Here is a 19,196-nt window from a genome sequence, read left to right on the forward strand (position 1 = left end):
TTGCATACCCCTGCTCCTTCAAAGGCAAGGCTGTTGTATTAAATAACCTCCTTAAAGTGGTTTCTCACTGGCATAGGTGTAAAATTGATTATTAATGAGGAACTATTGAAAAAAAAAGAGACCTCCTAAAATGTGAAGCCTTTGTCAAAGATGTAGCAATAGAAAATCCTGTGATTATATTGAAACTGTAATCCTTGTACCAAAATGGGCCTGACTTGATAATAGCTCATCTGAATAAAGACCTGGTCATTTCTACAGTAATGGTAGGCTGATCTGACTTATTTATTGTCAGCGGAACAGCCCTTCTCCTTTAGTATGTCAGGAAACCAGACTCCTTCTAGAATTCCCTCTAATGGTGACATCTAACTGAAGGCAGTAAGGAAATATCTTGCAAAATGCTCAAATAAGAAATGGATTTTTATGCAAAATTGGCCATCCTTGATGCAGAGAGCTATATGGAACTTCAAAATGAAAAGAATAAAAGGAAACTATGGGCCAATGAATAGAAGTTTGAAGCTTCATGGTAAGAGGGGTAGTCATTCTAATACAGTGTACTGGTACATTCCAGTTGGAGTGGACACGGGGCACCATGTTTTAAAGGCAATATGAGAAACAAGAGACAAAACAGAGGACAGCCTAAGATAGTAGAAGTCTATCCCTGGAACTAAAGATGGTTGTCCTGGGTTAGAAAGACTTGGGAACTTACCAGCGATTGTAGATCTTTGAAAAGAGGTAGTTGGTTCATTCTGTTGCATCCCAGAATCTTGAACTGTGACTCTGATGGTATTTAGAAGGGTAATAAATATATAAAACGTATGGCTTCTTCAATTGCCACTAATATGCCTAGCACATCTTAGATACTCAGTAACAATGTCTGAGTGGAATTAATTAGCTAATTACTTTCCCCCAAACCAGGTATTCATCTCCAGAGAGTTTGCTTGCAAATAAAGGGCTCTGATGGGAAGGCACTGCAGAATCAAAGCACCAGCTGACTGTACCACACGTGCTGTAACCATGATGTAAATTGAGATCTTGTTATAAGCCATGCTGCTGGCAGGCTATAGCATCCTCTCCACTAGGTCCTTCTACCTTGGAGCCAAGGACATCTTCCCAGACTGAGCTTTTCAGAGGCCCCTGTGTTGTGCTAGGTTTATCATCATCCTAGTCAACATTGGTGAAGTGACACATAAACTAATTGAGACAGTTTCGGTTTCAGGGGAAGCATTATCTGGGTTCTAACCAGTTTCCAAAGCCACTGCCTATTACAAGTGGTTGGTATGATTCCAGTTTTTCTTCACTGTCATCATGTGCTGCTATCTTATCTTTCCTTTCAGCTATGCTAGTAAGTCTGAGGTATAGCATGTCATTGTGGTTTTGATTAAACAGTTTCTTAATTATTAATGATGCTGAGCATATAATTTAACCCCATGTACATTATAAGGGACATGATGACTGCTCAAATCGTTCCCATTTTTCATGGTTGTTTTCCTTTTTATCATTGTTGTAAGAATTCTTTGTATATTTGAGATGGAAGGCTCTTATCAGACACACGACTTGCAAGTATTTCCTCCCATTCAGTGGGTTTTCCTTTCCCATCTTTATGCTGCAATTTGAAACAAAAAATTGTTATAAAGAATGATTTATCTACGTTTTCTTTGTTTCATGTACTTTGGGATCTTATATCTAAGAATGATTTACTGGGCCCAAATTCAGGAAAATGTACTCCTGTTTTTAACCTTTCATATAGTTCTCTAGTTTCTTTTTTTTATTGTTAAGGTGATGTACAGAGGGGTTGTAGTTATACACGTAAGATACTGAGTACTTTTCTTGTCCAACTTGTTACTTCCTCCTCATTTTTCTCCCACCTTCCCTCCTCCCCAGTTCCACCCTGAGTAGTACAGTTAGTTAACAATATATTGTCTTGTAAGTGTTGCTGTTGCACTGGTTTGCCTTTTCCAATTTAGGCAAACATATATACAATACTGAGGTTTCTTTTGAGTTGATTTTTGCATAAGGGAAAAAGGTATATTACAATTATAACTATCTAATCTCCCTTCTCTTCCTTCCCTTATACCTCTTTTTCCTCCTCCTTCTGTTGTACATGTATGTTTAGTTGTAAAGTCTTTTGTCCATAGCTTACCAGCCACATTAATAGCCAACTGATAATGTAAGGGTTTTTTACTGCATAATTAAATCTATTAATTTCTGTGTCTCTACGATAGTATCACACTCTTATTTGCTATAGCTTTGTGGTAAGTTTGGAAATCAGGAAGAGGACTCCTCCAAGTTTGTTTTACTTTTAATCAAGATCGTTATGGCTACTTTCAGTTCCTGACAGAAGAATCTTATTTTTTTCCCATCCCTGGGGCTTGACTCAGGGCCTGAGCACTGTCTCTGGCTTCTTTTTGCTTAAGGTTAGCACTCTACCACTTGAGCCATAGAGCCACTTCTGTGGTGTTAAGGGAATGGAACCCAGGGCTTCATGCATGCTAAGTAAGCACTCTACTGCTAAACCTGAAAGATGAACCTTAAAATCAGCTTGTGAATGTTTTTTCAGAATTATTTAATTTTTATTGTCAAAGCGATATACAGAAGGATTACAGTTACATACATAAGGTAATGAGTACATTTTGTGTCAAACTTGTTACCTCCTCCCTCATTTTTTCCCACCTTCCCGCTTCCCCAATTCCTCTGCACCCCAATCTCACCATTTTGATGTTCCATAATTCTCTTCTTAGGGTTTGTTGGGCTTCTAATCTTGAAAACAATGATTGGTAACACATTTTCCAAAGGCACTCATATATGCATGTGTTTTAAATATTACAAATACTAATTTCTGTCCTTACATATAACTTCCTTTGTATACAATTCATCCACCTTCAGTCTTCTATTAACCTAGCATTATCACCTTCATGTCTCAAGAGTCAGAAAAATCTGACTTTTTCCAGTTTACACAAGGGCCAGGAATCTGCTGCTGCTGTTTCTGAGTCTGTTTAAGAGTCACAAAGTGGGGCTGGGGATATGGCCTAGTGGCAAGAGTGCTTGCCTCGTATACATGAGGCCCCGGGTTCGATTCCCCAGCACCACATATACAGAAAATGGCCAGAAGTGGCGCTGTGGCTCAAGTGGTAGAGTGCTAGCCTTGAGCAGGAAGAAGCCAGGGACAGTGCTCAGGCCCTGAGTCCAAGCCCCAGGACTGGCCAAAAAAAAAAAAAAGAATCACAAAGTTCAAGACTTGCAAATGTAATGGACTTGTCTTCCTTAAGGTGAACTTGTCATCCTTGTAGTAGGATAGGGTTAGTGTCACGAAAAAAAGGAAAGAAAAATAGGGAGAAATTGTGGGGAAAAGAAACTTCTTTGGTGTTCATAGGAATTACACTGGAAGTAGATAGGTCCTTGGAGAGATTGTGGGGAAGACAGCATGAGATTAGAATGTCTCTGCTCCACGTCTAGCTTTACAGCCCAGAACTTGACTAGACCAGGGTCTAGAAGTCTTTTGTTGGTCATGTGTCCCAGAGCAATGAGGAAAGCATCCTGGGTCCAAAGCCAAGGCTGTGTGATTTTTCTGTCAGGCTCAGTTTAGGAGGAAGTATATTATTCTTCCCGCGTCTGAGCTCAAAGTATCTCGAAGCTCAAAAGAACACAGTGACCTCTTTCCATTCCTCTCTGTTTCCTACTCTTTGTAGTTAGTACTTTTAATAGTTTGTCTATCTTGTGTAACATTTATGAAGTGTAAGATATAGTGTTATGTTTTTACATGAATATTATTTAATTATTGTCACCCCCAATTTTACAGACACAATACTAATAACTTTTGTCAGAGGCACAGAGATTTAAAGGGACACGTGTAGGATTGACCACAATGATACCATGTGATTATGGTGTGTCATCCTTTTTCCTGTTTTCTCTTGTATTTTTAATTTAAATAATACTCTTCTACTTTGTCTATATTTAGGAAGTTCTAGATTAGTGTGTAGTCTCAAGAAATTGAAAGACTCTCTGAAGACAGATTTACCCCCTTTTGTTTAAAGAAGCATAGTCAAATTCCTGTGGATCACACTGTACTCTCCTTTCTCTAAATTCATGTTTCATTTTTATAGGAAGTCCACACTGGATTCCATAACTGTTGTATAAATCTCTCTGAAGGTTTAGATCTACCTGCTTTCTGCATGGCTGACATCACCAACAATAATCAGACAGTGTCTCATTCATCCCAGGAATATTTGTTAACATAGTCATTTGGATCGGGATAAAGATATACACACTTAATTTTATTCCCTCATGATATGGCCTGCCACCATCACCGCTGTCATTTGTTTGCATTGAAGCACAAATTTAAAAGAGAATAGTGGAGTGAGGGAGGCACAGTCAGGAAACATGAAGTGTTCCTGAGTCCTTTTCATTGGAAGGAATTTATTTCTTCCAAGCCTAGGTTGTCCTGTTTTCTCTATTCATTTTTACTTAGGAAGACAGGTACATACCACTATATCTAGCTTTTTGTTGGCTAAGGTGGGAATTTCATGAACTACTTTCTTGATCAGGCCTTGAATTCCAGTCCTCATAATCTTTACCTCTAGGATGATGATGTGAGCCATCACACGCAGCTTAAAATAATTCTCAGAGACTCTCAACAGAGTTCAGGTTAGAACTTAGAAAGCTCGTCTCCCAAAGTAGTGCCTTTGCTGCCTGCAAACCACTTACCTCCAGATGAAGGGCATTTTATCAAAGTCATAGAAAAAGATACCACCCTCCAGGTCTCTCACTGCTAGGTGGGAGTGTTCTCCCTTCCCCTCTCTTTTGGCTGCTTAAATTCTGCTAACAGTGGAGGCCATACCCACAGAGGTCTCTGAGCACTCCATTGAACCTTTATCACAAATGAACTGCTTGATGCTATTTGACACCCACTGCTTTTCTGTAATAGATACTCAGCCAACCATAGATATTTGCAAATGCTCACTAAATGCCAATAGTTAGGACAGAACTCATCAAGGAGACTCAGGTATGTAGGTCTTGCTATTCATCATTAAGAATCTTAAATACTTAGGAAGGAGATGAGATGTATGTACAGACACACCCACACTTACAATTGCACACACTTTGACAATTGCTGTGTCAGTTTTAAAGAAAGTGCTAGAATTTTGAAGAACTGAGCTCTTCTAGCAAGATGAGAATTTAGGGGCTGCTTCCACAGGAAGTGGCAACTGAGGTGCTTTTCTGAGAACAGGTCAAGATGTCTCATGACACTATTCTCCTGGATGAAGGATTTATTGTTGAATATTAGTCTTGAAAGTTTCTGTGACCAGGGCCCATGTTTGTGGTATTTCAATATATGTGTTTGTGAGTTTTACCTATATCTCTTAGTTTTATGTGCTTACATGTATGTAGTATTGTTAGTCAAGTAATGGTAAAGATGAATTAAGACTGCAGAGTGGCATACACATTGTGAAGTTGATGCTACTGATTGTCTGTGTTCCAGAAACGATACGCCTTTCCCTACATATATATGCTTATATCCTCTGGCTTGCTCAGCAAGTCACTTCACTGTTCAGCAAATCTCTTCTACTATTTTCTTTTCTCCTTCTATACCAGTTATTAGCCTTTTTTCCCCCTCTCAAAAACAACCTACAATGCAAGAGGACAGGTAGTATCTGTATTGCCCCAAAGCTCAGGAGCTCACACCCTAGTGCTTCATTTCCCTTTCAGCAACCACAAAACAAGGTTTCCTTCCTCAGATTTTGGCTGTTCGCCCAGAGGAACCCAGAGTTCTGAAGCTAGAAAACTGAGCGTTTCCAAAGAAGAGGAAATTATCTGAGAAAACTCACTATTGTAATATACTTGACTCAGCTCTGAGAGAGGGCTTTCCTGGATCCAGCAGGTCGTGTTGGGAATATTTTTCAACAAATATAGATTATAGATTGATGGTTCCCCTGTGAATGAACATTAAATTCTACTTCCTGTAACAGAATGCCCACACAAGTCTCAAGCAAGTTGTAAGTTGAGTTTTCTTTTGATTAGTGTCCCAAGGTAAGATCATGTGGCCAGTGACACAGCTTCATCACAACACTGGGACTGAGGCTTCCTGGAGATTGATTCCTTCTTCTCAGCTATTCTTACATTAAAGCTTCTTTCTTCAAGGCTACTTCATGGTTAGATTCAAGCTCAAACTGTAGATGTTATGATTGTCCTAACAAAAGAGACAATATAGAGGATTCCAGGTCAATTTAGGGAAGACTGAGTCTAGTGGTCTATGTAGGCAAGCAAGCCTGGACAACAAAAAGGATACTCTTGAGTGGAACTAGAATGGTACAGAAAGTCATTTCTCTACACTCCAGCCAAAACAGGGGCTCATATTGGTTGCCCTTTCTTGTCCCAACTAAAGTCTCCTGGTTCTGTGGACCATGAGAGGTATCTCTGCCTTGGAGCTTGTGTTTGGTTGGCTTCTCTGTGTGCATTCTCAGATATCTTTGAATGGCTTACAGTGACCACAGCTGCCTGCAGAAAGGTCACACTGACAGCATACCATGGCTGGGCCCATTCCGTTTTCTGTTACTAGGAAGGCTTGCCTTTGTGGGCTTATTTTCTGTTTCTATCATCTCTTCATTCCTATGTCAGACTTTTGCAGTACATGCAGGATTTGCATGCTGTTCTGGTGAGCTTAAAATTCTCATGCAGGGCTCAGGATGAGTGACCAGCACTGGCCTTTCAGAGCCTCTAGCTTTTGATAAAGGACACATCCGGAGCTCCAGTCACGTAATCGCATGGGTACTTATAAGATAAAGGACACATCCTAGACTTGGTGAAGAGTATCAGGGACCATCTGAAGTATCATAAATCTCTTTGCATAGATGTCATTTAAAAATTAATTAGAGTGTAGTGAGTTACAGGGCCTGGGAGATTTATCACCCAAAACATGGCTATGATCAGTAGTTGATGATTATAAGCACACTGGCTTGGGACAGAACCCATTTGAGACCACCAGCCTTACACTTAAGAAACTTAGATTGTACTTGAACAATTGGAGAAATCATGGCTCATATTTTGTTTTGTCATTTCAAGCACTGCGGTTAGAAATTTGATTTTCAACTGAGTTTCTACCTTATTGTTTTTTTCTCTAGGTAAGATCAAAATCATAGGTTCTCTAAATGACAAAATTGGCATTCAGTGAACAAATTTGTCATTCTTTTCCATTTTTGAGTGACTATCACCTTCCAGATTCAAGCAGAATGTGACACTTTTCATCTGAGGGTCTCTATAATGAAAGGATAATGGGAAGTAGTAGGTGGATATGAAGATGGATGCCACTGGCTGTCATTGACTAGTATAGGTTTGAGATTGATCAGTATTTTCATGAGGTTATGTAAAATCTGGGAGGAACATAAAGGTTCATCCTCTGTTATAGACCATGTGATTTGGCAACTGAAATAGGACTTACATAGGACTCAGTTTGCAGACCAATGCACTTGGCAGTAAGCTTTCTCTCAATTGTCACCCAAAGAATCCTTTCCAACACACATTCTTAGAACATTATGTCAGCAACTGAGCCAGGACTGGGCTTGGATATCCTGAGTCAATGCATGTTTTAATTACTTTCAGACCATAGACAAGCAAGGGAGTCTTTGTAAAAGTACTAAACTTACCTCCATTCTGCCGATGTCATTACTGCAACATAAGTATGTGTTTCTAGTTTATTTGAATATGATTGTGCTAACTCATGATGAAGACATTTTGTCTACTACATTCCCAACTTGGCAGTTCAGCATCTGTGATACACCTGAGTATCCTCCAGGATCACAATGGGAAAACCTCTGCCTAAATTCATTTCCCTCATTCCGCTATGCTTCAGAAGTTTTTCTGAGCAATTCTCCTGACTCAGAAACAAATCCCAAAGGATTTATACAGTTTCATTTGGTGACACAGGAAAACAGTATAAATCCTTTCTTCTAGTAAAACAGTCATTAGGATCAAGTACATGATCTAAGTCATTCAACTAATAACCAGGGTGTGAATTAATACGTATACATGTGACACTTGACCACCCGCACAGCCTTTTGATAAACACTGACAATGTAAAGGCCAACGTGAACTTTGTCCTCCAAGGGTCAAAACGTTGTTTAGATGGAAAAAGTTACAAGCACACTGAAGCACTCGCAAATAACTCAGGCTTCCAATGTATGTATAGTTTTCTCTTTTAGTAGCAAGAACATGTTAAGACACATGAGAAGAAAGCTGGTTGGACTATAAAGAATTCAAAGAAAGATTCAGGTACACACTAGGGCTGAGCTTCCCTTGAGCAGGAGGTCGGTAAAGCCATGAGAAGATGGGATGGAGAAGAGATTACAGGCACCTGCTACATATTTCTTGGAGCCCTGGGCAAAACACTTCATTTCTTTGATCTTATTTTGTCCATGAGGTAGTTATTACAGTGTTCACTCTTCAGAGAAATGTATTCCCCATTACTAGTAAATAGCAATAAGATCTAAATATAAAAGTAGGTAATTCCAAGACATTTTCTCTTAACCCTTTTCCCTTCCAAATCATCCTATTTATGCTTCTCTTAGTCCAAACAAATACCTGATTTTCATTTGTTTGATTTGTTTCCTACTGATTTCCAATTTACAGTCTGCCTAGAGTTTGTGTGGTCAAGAATGCAGAATGTTGAAAACTCCATTGCCTAATGCTTGTGAATGTTTTTCTCCATCCTTTTTTTTTTTTTTCATTCCACAAATATTTATGAAGTTCTTCTCAGGCACTCATATATCCTAAACATAACTTTTGTAAACATTGTTGTACTCTAGGTCACAATAGAGTCTTCATAGGAAGCAAGACTTGACCTGCTATCCTTACAGAATAAAGTATCTGAGAAACCACACAGTCATGGAAAGCCTATTTCTGGGCAGTTAGTATAATGAGGTGAAAATAGGTCCTCACCTATGTCAGGAAAATCTATTTGCAACTTCCTGCTTGGTTATTAATTTCTACAACCTCAGTCAAGCCATTTGAACTCTGGCATGCTACAGTTTGTTCATGTATAAAATCCTCCTCCTTATCAACTTTTCAATGGTGTTTGGAAGTATAAGAGATAACTCTTCACTAAAAGTGTAGAATAAATAGTCCAGCACTGGTGATACATACTTGCCAAATGAGCTGGCTTCCTTATTTCCCAGGCCTCATCCACCCATGGTTACTAGCCAAGTTGGCAATTCTTTGACTTCACTGTGCAGTATTAATTGACTCTTGGGAACTCAATTAGAGAAAGAAATTAATAGGTCTAATGGATTGGGGGTGGTCCCATCCTCCAGAGAATCTCCTGATTGTCCCTCTGAGCAGGCCCTGATGTTTCTCAGGATGCCGGGTGGGGGAGAAAGAGCTTGGAACCGAATCGTGGCAAAATACTTGAACTGGAATTCCCTTCTCACTAGGCCATAAACATTGGGCTGCAGTTTCCTCATTTGTACAATAGAAGTGTAATATAGGACGTTGGTGGATCTTGCTTGGGATTTTCCAACTGATTTGTGGATGTGCTCTGTCTGCAGTTACTGCCTGAGGAAAGGCTGTCTGACTTGGAGTATTTGAGAGTATTTCCAGCTTTCTGATCCTTGGGTGTCTTATCTTGTACCCTTTTTGTTTAAGTACCCTCTGATTTCATTGCAACCAAAGGTCAAGAAAAGTCTTAAAATTGTATTTTAAAAAAAGCTTGAGGAAAATGATATGATATCTAAATGCCTGACTTTTCAGTTAACAAGCAGGTTGTTACCTATAACATCCTTTTATCCTTGTGTAGTTGTAACAGAAGGGTTTGATGCCAGACTTGCTTCTCATCTGTCTCTTGTCCTCATCTGCTTGACCTAAGCTTTCAGTTGCCTGGTGCTGCAGAGGCTGTGAGGAATTATAGGTATTTCTGCTCTCTGCTTCTACCCTCTAAGCCAGTGCATGTGAGGACCGTTTGGAATTGTGCTTCAAAGGGAAGATATCACTAGGCCCTATGATTTTTGAGAGTTCACTGGGTCAAGATTGGAGAAGGTGGGGGATGGGGAGAAGTGAGGGAAGAGGTGACAAGTAGAACAAGAAATGTACTCACTGCCTTTCATATGAATCTGTAACCCCTCTGTATCACACTTTGACAATAAAAAAATGGGGAAAAAAAGATTCGAGAAGGTAGCAAAGGAAACACCACCTAGAACATGCGGGACTCCCATTGCAGTGCATTTGTTCTTGACAAAATAAGCTCTGGATGCCTTGTGTGCCCTTAAATGGACTTGTTCACCATGGCCTAAGTGCATTCTGCCCTTAGTTTATATTTTGGAGAGCTTAGTAAAGTACATTAGAGGTGTGAAAAACAAAATCCCTCCCACTTCTGCTGAGCCATTTATGCTTTCTTCTCAATAAACAATTGTCAGAGAATTTGATTAAACACCATCTATTTCAAAATAGTAATCCAAGGGACGAGCTGTAGCTCTGCACAATCTGTATTTACATTGGGATCTGGCTGTCCTACTCTGGTGATGCTTCCTAAGGACATGCATTTGAGAAGCAGAGGCTTAACTGTACCTTAGCCAGAGGAAGAGGGCCCAGGCATAGCTGAAATGACCTAAAATTCTACCTCTCCTATCCGGGGTCTTCTCTTTGAAAGGCTTCCAATTAAGGCCTGAAGTTAGTACTTCTAGAAGAGAGTCTGAGTGAAAAGTGCATTTGACTAAGAGCTAGGAAACATGAAATCTATCCCACTTGGACACTAACAAGCCAGAAGGCTGCCAAGAGTGAAAGATACTTCTTGGAGAGTTGTATGTGTCTTGTCATTCTCAAAGTGAAGAAGGATGATTGGAAGCTGAGCATCGGTGGCTCATAACTGTAATCCTAGCTACTCGGGAGGCTGAAAGCTGAGGATCAAGGTTCAAAGCCATCCAGAACAGGAAAACCCATGTGACTCTTATCTCTAATTAAGCCCCCCAAAAGCCACAAATGGAGTGATGGCTCAAGTGGTACAATTCTAGCCTTGAACAAGCCCTAGTACCAACACACACACACACACACACACACACACACACACACACACACACGCAGAGAGAGAGAGAGAGAGAGAGAGAGATGATAGGCTTTGCCAGCCGCACTGAAGAAAGGAACTCGAAGATGGATAGTTGGATCCCTTAGCTGCGAAGATTCTTACCTGTGAACACTTGACAATTCTTGTCATTTCCCTCAGCTTACATAATTGGCAGAATTGTTAGAATGGATGTATATGTAGACATATGACTAACATGTCATGGTCTGGTATTATATCTCCAACACATAAATTTGGGCAGAATAAAAGCATTCTAACCATAATACCCCCATTCTTGTACCCCAGAATAGTGTCTGGCATCTTACTGTTACTCAAAAAACATTTCTTGAATAAATAAGAGAATGATATTGAGAGAAGATGGATCTGAATCGAATCTTACAGACTGATTATAGTTTGGCTAAGACCAATTTACATATACTCAAAGAAGCAAAGACCAAACTTACTAGGTTAAAGGACCATCCAGAACAAGAGCTCAGTGGTTTATAAAATCTTAGATTCTTTTTAATAATGATGTCATATTCATCATTATATGGGTACCTTTCAATCATTGCTGGTTGGCTACTGTTTCTTGCAGCCTCTGCCTTAGGAGCCCTGAGGGTCCCAGTTACATACTGGGACAACTGCCAATTACTAGAAGATTTTGGAGGAAATTCAATGTGCTCAGAACTTATGTCTTAAGACTACAGTGACGAATTTGAAACAACTCCCCAGATTCAGCATAGTCATTTTAGCTCTGCAAATGTCTTACTTGCCCAGTCGTGGTTGGTCAACTTTCTTTGCTTTCATATTTACTAGAATACTAGTAAAATTGTAGGAACATAGTGTAGTAGAAATCGAGTTGAACTACCATGTCTCCATGATATGGGATTTTTTCCTAATCCCATCATTCACTAGCTGAGTGGCTTCTCTAATTTTTTAGAGAGTTTGCATACATAAAAGTAGGTAATCATTGTAGGATATTTCCATTCTCCAGTTCTACATTTCTGTCTTATAACATCAATCCTTAATTTATACATGAGCCACTGCCTGAAGTCTACTGGCAATTCAGTTGTAGAAAACCTTCCTGTAAGGACTGGGATGTAGCTCAGTAGCAAAGCACTTGCCTAGCAAGTGCAACATCCTGGTACCTCTGTACCAAAAAAGAAAATACAAAAAAAGAAAAAAAGAAAAAGAAAGAAAACCTTCGTGTCCTGTAAAATAATGAGAATGAAGCTCCTGGGCTTCCCAACAATCCTTACAAACACTCTTTGTAACATGAAATAGTTGAACTATCATAATGAGAGTCAAAGAGTCTCCAGAATCATTGATAAATAGTTGTTAAGGGCTTAATTCCTCTAAAATTATGAACCTTGGGGATGGGACAAGATACTGCCTGCTGGTTCTAGGTGTGGCTTCTAGTAGCATCATATCTTAGACACGGGGATAGAAATCATGGAGCTTTCCAAAACTAAAGTTACATAATCACTTCCTTGTGGGGGAGGACTACAACCAATAGAACAAAATTACTTCCACTGGTGTTTTATTAGTTTTCAAATGCTTCTTCAGTTCTCAATCATCATAGTCAGTACAAGTATTGTTGTCAGAACAGTACAAAGGGATATAAGGAATCACATCAGAAGATTTACAACCCAAGAGGGAGAATAGCAGCAGCAAATCACTATCCTGTCAGGCTGACTGTGGTCACTACAGGACATGCAGAATGAATTTCATAGGAGTCTAGAAGATGGAGGAATTAATGAAAGCATGAATATTTACAAATATAGTGACACTGGAGCTACCCAAAGCTCATGGAAGTAAGAAAGTAAGAGTAATATAGGAAACAGCTTACTTGGTAGAAGAAATTGTATAACTAGTGTCACAAGCATCAAGATCCCTTTGTGATGCCATCTAATCTATAATCCTTGTATTTCACCATATCGTGTTTGGAAGATTGTTTGGCCAGGCTTAGAAAGCCAAATTCCATTCATGGATCAAAGAGTAGACACATAAATTTTAATAAGCATTAGGAAGACTCCAATGTTTTATTTTAGCTTATGTTCCTAAGTAAAAATAAAATAAAAGGTCTCAAAATTTTTCACTTATTGTCCATATTCTCATAGATAAGTATAATAAGGAGCACACACATACCACACATGCACACACACATGCATGCACACACACACACATGCATGGAGAGATGAAAACTCTTCATGTGTTTTAAGCATACTCAGGCTCATTTTATATGAGACTATGGAGACTGCAAAATGACTTTCCCCAAATCTCACATGTAGTAACTATTGAGTCAGAACAAGAGATTTCCAGAAGTGAATCTGCAGAATTATGAAACATGGTCTTTCTAATAAAATGGATTTGGTCTGTGCCCATGAACCTCTCTGAGGTCCTAGAAAGGGAGATATTTTCTATCCCATCAATTACTGCCATCTGAGTCTCAGCCAATGTTAGTGTTGCAAATCACCTTTATAAAGAGCTAAAGTAATTATCCCCCCCTTCTTAGCATCCATGTCATTAGGGTTAGAATCTTAGCATTGTGTGGCCCAGGTAAAAGTCTCTTGTCTTCAGTACTTTGGAGAAGCTGTTGCAAGGACAAGGGCTCCATTTTAATGGCAGTGTTTTGCTTGCCTCGCTGAAGTGAACCCCAGTGAGCAGACACACAACACAGCCTTGACAAGCTCTCAACCCTGAGTGAAGTATCTCTCGTCTTTCAAACTGAAGGGGCACCGCATCCATCACAAGGAAATGTAATTACATGACACATATATTAACATGAGATGCTGTTGAGTTCTAAAATGCTGGAGATGTAGAAGCATTATGACAGGCACTTTTAGAAGCTACTGTATCCTTCTAGTGATGAGAAGAAGAGCATCAGGGATTTCCCAGAGGTAATTAACCCAGAGAGTCCACACATTGATGCTCAAACCCCACAGATTAGCCTAACCTTGAAAAGACCCATTTGCCTAATCAGCACTGGCCAACTGCCATATTGGTTAGCAAAGATAGCATCATGATCTTGTGAATTTCTAAGCTAGTAGTACTAGGAAGATCTTGAAATCATCTCATCTGACCACACTGTAGGAACTGCATTAGAAGAAAGAGACGTGAAGTGAGTCAATGAACATGGAAATGTATGATGACCATAGGTAACAGAAGAACTTGTACTTGCCCTTGCACAAATGTTTAGATTTCATCTCAATGTCTTTGTTAGCACTTCTCCTTTCCCCTGTACAACATGGCAGAACATTTGAAAGACAGCGGAGCACATTCTTAATCTAACTGGCTAGCAAACTGAAGTCAGTGTATTAACTGCTGTATTAGCTGCTCAAGGTCACCTTGAGATTTAGCATCTTGCTCTGGACCAGTAGCTAAGACCATCTGAGGCTGTCAAGTCTTTCAAAGCATCACAATCATGTAAATCTGTCCTAGTCTGGTCTTGTTCTTTAAGATAATTATTTCCATTGTCATAAACATGCCTTACCAGCTAGTAAGTCAGGGAGTACTATGTATAAGGAAAGAATTGAGTAAAATAAACCAATTGATACACCACAGGCCTTGAAGCACTTACCATTGAGTGTGATATGGCTATGTTTATACATCTCATTTCTCTTCTGCCTATGGATATAATGATATAATTGAATCCCTTTGTCCCCACTTTTTTTTTTTTTTTTTTTTTTTTTTTTTTTGGCCAGTCCTGGGCCTTGGACTCAGGGCCTGAGCACTGTCCCTGGCTTCCTTTTGCTCAAGGCTAGCACTCTGCCACTTGAACCACAGCGCCACTTCTGGCCGTTTTCTGCATATGTGGTGCTGGGGAATCGAACCCAGGGCCTCATGTATACGAGGCAAGCTCTCTTGCCACTAGGCCATATCCCCAGCCCCGTCCCCACTTATGACTGGCCAAAGCTTAGGGATTTGTTGTCATTGCAGTTGCAATAATCCAGTAAGCTACACTCATAACTTCTACAGACTTCCTCTCCACATTGCCTTGGTGCTAGCTGGGACAGTGTGTAGAATTCTTAACACACAGAGAGACTTATGACCTTAAGGAAATAGTCCAACACGGGATTGGCTTGAGGATTAAAAAAATTAAGGTATTGGGATGCATTTGTAGAAGCTCCATGGATACTTGGGAAATCCATTCTGTAGTCATTTTTTCCTTCTCTTGCCAAGTGTTCTGCTTTTCAGGAAATCCCTACAGCTTGCTCATTATTTGGTTGTAGATAGATACAAACAGGAAAGCAGTGAGATCCAGCTGCAAGACCCCTGAGACTGTAGTTCCTTTCAGCTTGTACTAAGAGGGTAACTGCCAGGTAGTTAATAAATGGTGCCAGGTTAGGGGTTAGGCATCTCTGTGCTCCTAGTTCCCTAAGCTCTTGTCACTCTGTCCTTTCCACTGATAAACAGGCTCTGGGATCTGTGAGTCAAATGTCATCTGCAGCCTAAGGCTTGGGGCAGAAGTAGCTCCCTCAAGCTGGGAAAAAAAGGCTAGAGAGCGAAAATAATCTCCCCTTCCATTTAGTTTTCAAAGACAAAGTTCCTCCTCTATTTTGAATCCTAAAAGAAGAATTGTTGCATTTTAGCCTTTACAGTGTTAGAGCTAAGACAAGCCATGTAAACTCTTTTTCATACCAGCTGTTTGTTTTATGGGGAAACTGAGGCTCGGGGGAACAGGGTGCACTGGAAATCAAGATGCCTGATGTTCTCCCGGATGCGTTTCCTGCCAAGTCTGCTGCTATTTGAGCTGCCTTTGCATCCTAGCCATTGACTTGGCCAGCTTGGCAGGACATGGGCTCATTGAGAAGAAACCTGGAAATACTCTGTAGGCTATAAAGATGCCTCAGTGCTAACAATGATTATTTAGTGAGAAACACACTCCCAAAGCAATTGCTCACCCTGCCCTTATGAGACTTGGTGCAGCTAAGTACCTGTTCAGTCACCTCTTCCATGATATTTAATGTGTTCCCTCATGATTAGCACACAGTTTACTCCCAAGGCCATGGGCAAAGCAGGAAGACAGCAGTTTCAGAGAGAAGTGTGCCCAATATGAGGACCCACATTTCCACCATGGTTCCTCTTGAGCTTGTCTAAGTTTTAATTGCTTTGGTTGTATTTATTTATTCATTTTGAATCTACCAGCATGAGCTAAACTTTCCAGAGCCTTTTTAATGGCTGGGAAAGTTTGCTACAGTTCTGTCTGGTATTTTTGTTGTTGTTATTTGTTTAAACCACAAGACCTACACTGTTGGGCACATGCACATGAAGCTTTAACCATAAAGCAAAAAAAAAAAGACAATTAAATCTCAGTTCCATCTCCCCAAACCTATGTTTTTCTTTTCCCTCCTCCTCCTTCACACATACTAAAATACTTAGGATTCACTTTCATTTCACCACAGGGCTAAAGGGGAGGGGATGAGGGCAGAGGGGGAAAGGACAGGCTCCAGCCTGCAAAGAGCAGGCCCTACTTCACCCAGAGACTTACTGCAGAAAGCCAGGGTAGATAGGCAGGCTGCTTTTATGATGGTAGAAATGACTGCTTTTATAGCACACTAAATAAAACCTGCTTTTGGAGCTGGAAGTTTATTGCCAGAATGAGGAGAGGTGTTGTTTTTGTTTTTTCTTCCTCACCTTTCTCCTCCTCCTTCTCCCCTTCAACTAAGGACATGTAAAGAGGAACAGTGAGGTTCTGGGAGTCTCTACAAAATCCATACACGTGAAATGATTTTTTTAATCATCTGAAACTTCCCCTAACTGATCCCTGTGTCTCATACTTGTATTACAAGGATTACATTTAGCATGCTTGGCTTTCCCAAATCGTTAGAAGAGTTCTCAACCACACAATAACAAACAGCAGCAATAACCTGCATTTATATAGTGCTTTATGGTTTCCAAAATGTTTTTACATCCATTAGACCTGCAGGGCAACCTGTAGAAGCAGGCATGCCTAGGGAGATCATTTCTGAAGACAAAGAGAAAGATTAATACTAGGGGGTTAAGTAACTTGCCCAAGGTCAAACCACAATTTTGTTAAGGGCTGACTGAAAGCTAGAAAGATCAAATAATAAAGAGGAAATGAAATTAAGATCTTTACCTTGGAAGTGGAGAGTGTTGTTACAATACAACAAAGGTGAGGTAAGTAAGACATGGGATTAAAGGAAGAAGTTATAGAAGGTAAGGGGGGTGTCTGTTGACCTGCGTCTATAATGGGCCTTTGTCCTTGAAAACTTTCTGCTTTTGAACATAATTAGCAAAGGCTAGCAGAAAAAAAAAAAAAGACCACCAACACCTTACTCTTCCATGAGGCAGCAGGGAAAAAATCAAAACAAAACAAAAACGTTTCATTGTAGGATTTGTGCCTGGTGATTGATGTGTTATCAAGAAGTATCAAGGCCTCATGTTTCTAGGTCTGTGATGCATTGTCCATGCTATGTGGCAGTGTACTCCCTGGGGGGCTGCCTTGGCTCGCTTGCCCTCTGTTTCTTCTTGGAGCCATGAACTTCTTAAAGCCAGCTCTAAGGAGCCTGGTCTAAGGCCTGGTTAAGTCAATGGACCAGATAGACCAAGAAACTGTCTTTATGATGGGTAGTGAGACCAGGAATTAACTATTTTGATAACCTGGATAGTAGCTGATGAGTTGAACACTTAGACTGAGTTCTGAGATAACATTTTTGCCACCTGTCTTGTTTAACTTCCAACACAACCCTGCCAGGCAACCTACAGAACAGTGCTCACAGTGCGGATGTGACAGATGCTACACCACTTTCAACACGAAGCCTTCTAGAGCAAGTTCAGAAGCACAATACTGAACAGGAGATTTAAGGGCAGTCAATATAGGGTGGCAGGGAGGCCACATGATCTCTTTTGCAAGGAGCTTCAATTGAAGGACCATTGATAAAGTTCAGAGGTACTACTGGGAAGGGCAGGACCCTCCCTAACCAGGAGACCAGCCCTTCATCCTGCTCTGTTATGAGCCTGGTCTGAGGTAGTATCTTCCTCCAAATAAAATTCATGCTACATGAATGTTCTATCAAATGCACAAAAGCTGGAATCTCAGGTGACTTCTACATCTCCTTGACATCTTAGACTCAATTTATAGTCAATGATTATTTTAGCCCACGTGGTCTGGTGATTAAACAAAGCAAAAAAAAAAAAAAACAAAAAAAACAACTCATCACAGGATAAAGGAAATAACAACTTAAAAAGATACTTTCTCTCCCATATTTTTCCCTCCCTTAACACACAAGAGTGACTTGTAACAAATTGTACAAGAAATGTACCCACTGCCTTATGTACGTATGAAACTGTAGCCCCTCTGTGCATCACTTTGACAATAAATAAGTAATTTTTTTAAGTGACTTGTACTCTGTAGGCTCTATCTTTGAGCCCTCTCTGCTTTGCTCTGGTTGTTGGCTTCACACTGATTTCCTCCCAGCCCCCTACCCTGCAGCATACTGAAACCATGCTGAACTCCCCTCCATGGAGAACTTGACTGAAGTGCAATCTCTCCAACTACTTGATTAAACATAAGGGGCCTGGCCTGGGGTCCACACCTAGAACTACAATGTGGACCTTGCTGAGAGAGGCCTGGAATGCTGTGTATTTAACAGAGGCCTCAAGGAATTCTAATCTACAGGCAAGTTTGGAAAATACCTCCCAACCCCCATACACTTAGCTGCCCTAGAATTGACTGCCCTGTACCTTCACTAATGTCTCTTTTTCTCTCTTTGCTGAACTGTGCTTCCCTATGTTTGTGCTGAGAAGCTAGTCTTATTTTTTTATTTTCATTTTTGTAGGTCACAGAATTTGAAAGCCTAGCTTCACATTTTCCCTAACAATAGCACATTTCTAGACCCAGGGGATAAGCATTTTGAAGCCTGTTAAAAATAGCCCGGGGAAGAGGGTGCAGGAGCCTCCATCTGGGGTGTGTTTGCTCTTAGTTGTAACACTGAGACCACATTCTCTGTTCCTGGATGCCAAAGGAAGGGATACTTGTCTTCTTCTTGCTGGAACTTTCTAAGGACAGGGGTATTTCAGTGCAACATAGGAAAATGCAGTCAGATACCTAGAAGTACAGCCTTTGGGCAGATATGAGCAGCTCCCTATGGCTCCATAGTGTTAGGCAGCTCCAAGAGAGATGCTGAAGGAAGTT

At 40.3% G+C, this 19,196-nt stretch overlaps 1 protein-coding gene and 1 long non-coding RNA gene across 6 annotated transcripts in view; one reads left to right on the top strand and one right to left on the bottom strand.

Annotated features, from left to right (window-relative positions):
• Setbp1 (SET binding protein 1) overlaps positions 1–19,196 on the top strand; it is a 349,334-nt gene that overhangs the window by 211,482 nt on the left and 118,656 nt on the right. The window lies entirely within an intron of this gene.
• On the bottom strand, positions 416–17,662 carry LOC125363891. Its single transcript, XR_007213378.1, has 3 exons — positions 17,651–17,662; positions 17,616–17,618; positions 416–1,235 (listed from the first exon to the last, which is right to left on the bottom strand). It is a non-coding gene; the product is annotated as an uncharacterized LOC125363891 (long non-coding RNA).

Source organism: Perognathus longimembris, chromosome 15 (assembly GCF_023159225.1).
Source record: "Perognathus longimembris pacificus isolate PPM17 chromosome 15, ASM2315922v1, whole genome shotgun sequence".
NCBI lineage: Eukaryota > Metazoa > Chordata > Mammalia > Rodentia > Heteromyidae > Perognathus > Perognathus longimembris.